At 46.5% G+C, this 8,187-nt stretch overlaps 1 protein-coding gene across 3 annotated transcripts in view; it reads right to left on the minus strand.

The window, feature by feature from the left end:
• The window catches only part of LYPD6B (LY6/PLAUR domain containing 6B), a 474,724-nt gene extending 473,909 nt beyond the window's left edge, over positions 1-815 (minus strand). The window contains exon 1 of one of the 3 annotated variants that reach the window (XM_069616499.1): positions 268-815. The gene's annotated coding sequence lies outside the window, so the exon portion shown is untranslated. The remainder of the gene's footprint in view (positions 1-267) is intronic. The other 2 variants (XM_069616500.1, XM_069616497.1) reach the window with 2 other exon arrangements.
• Positions 816-8,187: the final 7,372 nt, after the last annotated feature.

Below are 8,187 nucleotides of genomic sequence, written 5' to 3' on the forward strand. Positions count from 1 at the left end.
CGGAGCATCACCACATTCACACACACACAGCACCGAAGCGCTGCTACCTGACGAGGGAGTTCTTATTGACGTGTTTCCTGAAGTAGTCGTTAAATCACTGTGCCTTTTCTAAGTGAGAAAAGACATACACACCAGCGGGCGCTGTTGTGTTGCGAGCACACGAGGCACAGACACACAATAAGTGACAGCATCACGGGAGATGACTGCCCCACACACACACACACCGGGGTACGCAGGGCTGTCGGACACATGTCCCGTCATTGTTACCTTCAGTGCAGCCCCTTGGTGCTTGCAGCCAGCAGCCCTGGCGTGTCCCCGCACGGCCCCAGCAGACGGGACTGCAATACAATTGTTATCACGAGTCACGCAGTCAGTCCTGCCCGGACCCTCGCAGCACCGCTCTCTGGAAGTGCGGTGCACAGTGCGGCCGCAGTCCTGCCAGGACCCTCGCAGCACCGCTCTCTGGAAGTGCTGTGCACAGTGCGGCCGCAGTCCTGCCAGGACCCTCGCAGCCCCGAGGTCTGGGAGTGCTGTGTCGCTCGCCCTACCTCGCGAGGGAAATCTAGTGCACAATGCGGAGAGTAGCCGGTGGGCGAGGCAGCAGAGGCTCGGGTTCCCAGCAGCAGGAGGAGGGCCTGAGGTCAGCCAGCCTTCTCAGGAGCCCGGGGCACTGTACCCGGAGAGGCGGGACCTTGAGGAAGGAGACTACCGAGCACCACCGCTTACTAAAACCAACAGTAACGTTCTCTGCTGTGGGTGCATGCGCCGTGCAGTGTCAGCACAGTGTGGAACTGCATCCCGGCAGAGGTCTGCGCAGGTTGGTGGTTTCTGAGTTGTGCTGTTCAAGTCGCAGTAAGAGGAGCTCAGCATTGCACTGTGAGCTGATATTAGTTCAACTTTTCGATCTTATCCATGTTCTCCAATATTTATAATGCACCAGTGCTGGAAATGGAAACGTGCTGGGGAACCCTCCCATTCTTGGAGGCGTGGGGGCGCAGGGAGGAGTGGGGTGGGGTCAGGGGTCGTGGCCCCAGGCTAGGTCATGCAATACAGTATCTCTTCATATAACTCAATCCTGGTAATTTGCATAAAAGCAAAGAGCATCATGGGAGCATAGAATGTCCACAATTTTAAATTGGAACCATGTCTTATAGGGACCCAGTAAAAAACACTTTTGAGCGAATAATGGATGTCGGGCTCTGCAGTTTTGATTGGTCACACTACTCGCCCTTAGAAAAAACATTCTCTATATTGTAGGACATATATACCAGTTTGGACAGCTCCAACAAGTATGTGGGGCTTTAGCTGTTTTTGTATTCAGTTTACCAGCTGAGTTTACTGAAAGTGGCTGTTTGTTGAAATGTGGGTTGCTCATGCATGTGATAACTGGGCTTCCGGGGAGAATCCTTTTGTGAAGCCGACTTCTCACAGGCACAAGCAGAGCTTCCTCTTGTGCCAGCCCAGTTCCTCTGCTGTAAGGCACCCATCACTACACGCCTGGCATATTGTGGCCCTGCCAGGTGCAGCCAGACCTTAGTATGTCAAAGGGGAGGAATGAGAAACTAGACAATAGAATGAACGCAAACAGAGAGGAAAAACAATTGTGAGGTTTAAAATGTTTTGATCTGTTGATTTCTAAGTCGGGGAAATTTCCCACTCACTCCAAATCAGGAGCGCACAATTTTCATTTATTTAATTAAGTTCTTTTTATGTACCTGGGACTCTCAATATAACAATATAGATTCCTTACAGTATCTTGTCCCTTTCTGGACAAGAAACAAACCGGTTGCACAGAAGCTCTATTTATTAATGAAATAATTGAATCAATTAAAAAATACACAAATTATGCATCTATGAAATTCCAACATCAATGGACAAAACAGCATTTAACATGAAAGTAACCTTTTAAGGCACACCGGCGCCTGTGTACATTCGAATTATAAAGAGCGCACAACCACCATGCGTTGAAAAGTTGAAAACCAGAGCATCCCTGCTAAATCTCTCTACTTCTTATTCATTCTGAATAAACATTTCCTCCCCAAAAAATGAACCTGTCTGTAATTCAATCCGTGTTGTATGTTATGTGGATTTACAACGATAGGATAGCAAATGTGCTCTTCTGTTGATGCTTGCAGAACCAGGAGAAACTGGTGTCTGTCAGCTTTCCGAGTGTGGTTTGATTGTGTGCACTGGCTTGTTGTGTCAGGAGGGGTAATGCCAAGTGTCTGGGTTGTTTGCAGTTGTTTGTTGTGGTGGATATGTGGTATGTGTGTAGTGTGGCTGGCCCTTTTGGGTGTGTGTGGTACTTGGGAGGTATGCAGGAGAGGAGCAAGGGTGGTGTGAGGAACTCACGGTGGCAACAAGTAAGACAGACACAAGTGATCACAGTTCAAAGGTGTTTATTGAACAATGAATTCTGTATGCAGGTTGGAAAAATGCCTAATCTAAGATGGGAGCAAGCGTCGACCATCAAATGAAAAATAAGGCAGTCCTAGTGGAGTTATGTCAAATAAAAAAAGGGCCTATACTAAGAAACCTATTGCCAAACTTTACAACTAATGCAAAAAAGGGCGTGAGATAGTTCACAAGAAAAGAATGCAGAGTTCTCCAATAATATGTCAGGATGTGGTAGTCTCAGTCTCCCTTCTCCACGTTTTGAGCAAGCGGTACGGTGGGATCTTGGAGCACCGTACTGTCTCAGGGTTCTCCAGCACAAGACAACCGTTTTAAGGGCAGCTTTCAGGACCGTCGATGGCCAAGTCTCGTTTCACTTGAAAGTCTCTTGCCTTCAAGGGCCTGACATGTTTAGCTAACAAAACAAAAGTTCCTTCAACAAATGAAAGTTTGTTTCCACTGTTTGCTGGGTGATAGGTTCACCCCTGGGTACCCCTCTTCTGGGCACTGACCCTTCTCAATTATTAATCACAGTTCACGTAGGTTGATGGCTTCACCCCTGGGTCCCCCTCTTTTGGGCTCTCTCCCTTCACTTATCGTATTCCTCAGTTCACATAACAAATCCTTTATAGTCTTTGGGTGATGGCTTTTCACCCCTGGATCTCCCATGGCTGGGCTCAGACCCAAATGACAAGCAGAATAGTTTACTTCCTCTTGCTTTACAATGTCTCTTGGTTTCTCCCTCGATCGGGTGCAGATGCCAATTGACAAGCAAGATAGTGCACCTCTCCTACCCTTTCTCTGCCTTTTTAAATACAGTTCACTGTGAACCTCCCCTTCTCGGGTTCACTCCGTTAGGATGATAATGGCTCACCCCTGGCTCCCCGTCTTCTGGGCGCAAACCTTTTTTCTCTTTCAGCCTCCCTCCGCCGGGTTCACTCTGGCTTTTCTGAGGTGATGGATTCACTTATGTTTGCAGGATTCACTTGCCTTACTTTCACACAGCTTGCAGATCAAAGTCTTTTGATTGTACATGGATTTTACTTGACTCTCAGTATGAGCACTTTGACCTATTCTGCTGGCCCTCCTATGGCCTGCTGGTATCTGTAGTTTCTCTCAGATGGGGATTAACCAGAGTCTCTTGAGTTAGCACCAACATGGTGCCGGTTTCCCTCTTCAGCTGGTCTCGCCTTAACACTTTTGGTTCAAACTTGCCACTTTGCGATTCTCTCACTCAATACAGCCCGGTTCTTATCGATTCTCCCCTCGCAACTCACTGACTGTGATGAACCTTTTGGCTTTTCTGGAGTCAATGCCGGTACCACGCGCACAGGAGCTTCCCTCGCTCCCGCTTATCGGCATAGGCTTGGCCCCTGTGCCATTGACATCTGCTGCAAGACACTGATGGTATTGTTCGTGGTGTTAGGCTTTCTTCCTCAAAGGTACTGCTGGCCTTGGATGAAAAGGGCAACATCACTTCTCTCCTCGCCACCCTCTTGATTTCTGCTGCCTTTCTCCTTCTCTTGAACTGCGGCGCCTGAATAGCCGTATCGTCGTGCTGTCTGCCGTGCTCGCCTTGCAAGTACTGTGCTCTCTTGCTCCACCTTTTATCACTGTGGGGAAGTGAAGGGCCGTCACGTGTGTGTGTGATTCTGAACAATTGTCTGACTTTGCCTGACCCTTGTATTGGGACATGTCAGGTAAACGGCTCTGGTGTTAGTCCGTTGTCCTTGGTGTTGTGCGAAAGTGTTTGTGTTGGAAAAGGGGCCAGCGGGGCAGTGGTTTTAAATGTCCTATGTGAGAGGATGATGAAGAGAGGTCTGAGGAAGGGGGATACCACGTCTCACCCGGGGTCCCACTCCTGCTCCTGAGGACCCCCCCTTCCAGGTGATCCTCCCTCACTGGTCCACCCCCAGGAACTGGATCCAATAGCGATGGCCGTGTCCTGGACCTGTGGAATACAGATCCCCGGGGACTACCTAGAGAGCCACCTTCAGGTTTCTCACAGTGATTAGTACAATGGCAAACCTCAGAGTACAGCTAGCTTTCAATACAGTAGAAAGATTCAAAGTCCAGAAGTACCCTATTCAACCTAGTGGTTATACAAAAAAACGTGGCTGAATTTAAACATGATGGCTGTACTAAAAAATGCAACTTAATTCAATGCACTGGATATGCTAAAAAAATGCAACTTGCTTCAATACAGTGGTTATACTGAAACCTGCACCTAGCTTCAATACAGTGGCTTTGTTCTAAAATGCACCTAGATTCAATACAGTGGCTATGCTCAAAGTGCATCTAGCTTCAATACAGTGGCACATGTGGTTTGTAATCAAAGGCCCCAAACTGAAGGTCCATGTGAAAAATGCCTATCTGTCATTACCAAAGGGAAAGCAGCAATTTTTATAGACAAATGAAGGAGAAATTCAAGGGTCTCTTTTACATGAAAAACAGGATTTTTAAACACTGACTCAAAAACGGCAATTGTCTGACTTTGCCTGACCCTTGGTATTAGGACATGTCAGGTAAACGGCTCTGGTGTTAGTCCGTTGTCCTTTGTGTTGTGTGAAAGTGTTTGTGTTGGAAAAGGGGGCAGGGGGCAGTGGTTTTAAATGTCCTATGTGAGAGGATGGGGGAAAAGGTGTCTGAGGAAGGGGGAAATTGCCTCTCACCCGTCAGTGTCCCACTCCTCCCTGAGGTCCCCCCGGCTCCCATCCAGGTGATCCTCCCTTACTGGTCCGCTCCAGGAACTGGATCCAATAGCAACGGCCGTGTCCTGGCCACGTGGATGACAGATCCCAGAGACTAGCTAGAGATATGCCTGTTCTTTGATATGATATGGCATTTTGTGGGTTGTCTTAACCCACTTCTTCTCTGCCATGCGGCATCACTGTGTTCTGATGGTGCCAGAAAAATCAAAATGGCTGCAAAACCCTTGTGCGCGCCAAAACATCTGAAAATCGTGCTTTGCAAAGCACAAAAAGATGGCTGCCCAATCTGCCATGCATGTTGTCAGTGGTGGAACAGAGACCTCACTCCTGAAACATGCCACTGGGCTCCACAACATGTGAAAATGGAGTAGAGAAGGAAAAAGCACTGCTTTGCTAACTGAAACCCAAAATCTTGCTTTAAACCCTGTTTCTCTGTGGCTGAAACTGCAGAATGCCGGTACAAAACACCCTCAAACATCCAAATTTCTTAGCGGGTGCTACAATTCAATTAGTATAAGAAATCATTGTGAACATACAATGTCCTTAAAAGCTGAAAGCATCAAGGGATTCCCACAGCAAAAGTGGCCTGTCTGTGGATCTGCCAAAATCTGGGTGCAGTACCCTGGGCCGCCTGGATGACAGCTGTCAGGGCCTGCAGGATTAAACTTTAAACATGTATAAACTAAAATCATATGTTTGCAATCTACGAGGCCTGTTATTGAGAGTAACCCATCTTGTAATTGGTTTGATTCCATGGTTTAAAATCTTGAAGAAGTATTTAGCTGTGATTTGATCCCACACTTTTGTTTTATGCTTTCCTCACAGAGGCAATGCCTCCCCCTCCAGCTCCCTCCACCAGGAAATCACACCAAAGCGATAATTATAGGGGTGGGGAAGAACCTGGTCTGCAGTGGGGAAGGAAACAATGAACAGCTGCAAAGCAGGAAATGCGAGGTGTGAGGACCGTCGTAAATGGACTCTGCCAAGAGCCAACAGGGAGGAGATGCTTCTGGACTGAAGGGAGAGAAAAAGAGGCGGACCCAAACAGCCATCTGTGGCTGAACATTCACAAAGAACATTTTGTTTAAATACATATAACTTGCCACTTAAAGTTGTCAAAAACACAAAAGTAACGGAATTGTAAATCTAAATTTTGGCTGCACATTTCAAGAAGCGGTAAAATCGTGTGACATAATTTGGAAGGAAACGGCAGAAAATGTGATTTTACACCAAATGTATTTCTGCTAGAAGTATGAAACTTTATACACTTATGCCCATGTTATACGCGCACACTTGTAGAAATTTGCTGATAAATTGGACATTGTGTTCCGGATGAAAAGGGCACAATTCTGTGAAAAGCGGACACAAGATCCCACAGCTACGGGGTTTGGAGGAGTAGCTACTGTACAAAATATGTAATCTGCATATGTGGTTGTTATAGAGGTTGCACATGTATAAATATGTATTGTGTCAAAAGTAGATTTTGTGTTCAAGAGGCTAGGGGTGGACTCTAAGCCTCAAAAACCCACACCATAAAGATGAAACACTGTTTTTCTCCTCCTATCAAGGCAGAGAGGAGATTCTGACCAATCCCTGTCAAAGGGGCAGAGCTTAGGCTAAACCAACACACACACACCGTTTATCATAGCATAAATAGAGACAGCAGAGGGCAGAAAGACACAGACAGATTCACCAACTATCCGAATGCTGGCATAGCACCCTACTGCAGAACTTACCATCTTCCTTGCTCCAGACTCCAGAAACTTGGCAAAGCAGAACCCATTGCATAGCTGAACAACTTTCTGCTAGGCCTCAAATTCCAGAACCAGAACCAACCCCACAAACTTAAGGGGAAGCAGTATACTACAGCCGGGCTGCGCTGTACTGCTTGCCTGATGAAAATAATTTCATCATAACCAAGAAGGGCAGATCCAATCCAATCCTGTGCCGTGCTGTGACCAGAGTGCCTTGCAGATCCGATCCAGTCCGGTGCCGTGCGGTGTCCAGAGCGCCCTGATGCTGCCCAATCCAATGTGCCCAGCAGTCTGTCCTAAAACCAGATCCGGTTCCCTGACCAGAATCTTGATGGTTCAGTTTAAAAAACATATCTAGTGAGCATCTCTAGAAAGAACTGTGTCACTAGCATATGTATTGTCCTTAGTCAATCCCTATCTTAAACCCATCCTATCTTGTATTCAGAACTTGTGTTGTTAGGAGTATTTTTCATCTGAAGAAGGCGAGCTCCTCTGCAGGCAGTCACCCTGATCAAGTGACTGTGTTACTGTGTGGTATTTGTTTATTCATAGTCATCCTCTAGTGTTAGAAATCACATTTGTCATTTTAAAAGCGCATTCCTGTTTTCCATTCTTGCGCCTATCCCGAAAAAGCAACCTCCACTAAAATGTCCATAACTTCCTCTGTTTTTGGGCTAGAAACTAAAGTTCAACTTCTGCTTGTAGCTAACATCCACAGCTTTAAATTGCATCTAAAACTGCATCCCAAATGCATACAGTTCTCCCGTTATCACGATTATCGCGTAGTGAAAATTTTGCCACAAATTCCATTTTTGGGAAATTCTGACACGTGTAAAACAGCTTTTGATTGCTCCCGACTTGAATTTTAGGATTTCAAATTGTTTCTTGGTATTGAATCATTGCTTGTGTTTGTGTGCAATCATCCAAAGCGGCTCCCATAAGAATTTATAGCAATTTCAGCAATTTTGACCATATTAGTGTTTTTACCCAATCCATTCTCAAGATAACTTTAAAAGCCATTCAGACAGCTTGACAGTCAATTCTGTTTTCTCTTGTGTTTGCTGGGGGAAAGTGGGATTGTTATTTTGTTTGAATTCTGCCATTCCTGAATACCTGCTCTCTCCGCCTATCTCTTTGCATTGCCTATTGAGGGTGTTGGGTGTCCTGACCCATGTTTGGACTATTATGCTGCAACACTTGGTGCTGTGGGTTTAGGAAATCCAAGAGGGCGGAAAAGCCCACATTTGCGCCAGAATCCTGGAGAACCGCGCAGTCTTTGCGCACAACAAAATGGTCGCCTGACCTGCCACCCACCAGTGTGAGCGTGT

Source organism: Ambystoma mexicanum, chromosome 9 (genome assembly GCF_040938575.1).
Source record: "Ambystoma mexicanum isolate Mex_15411 chromosome 9, UKY_AmexF1_1, whole genome shotgun sequence".
Lineage (NCBI taxonomy): Eukaryota > Metazoa > Chordata > Amphibia > Caudata > Ambystomatidae > Ambystoma > Ambystoma mexicanum.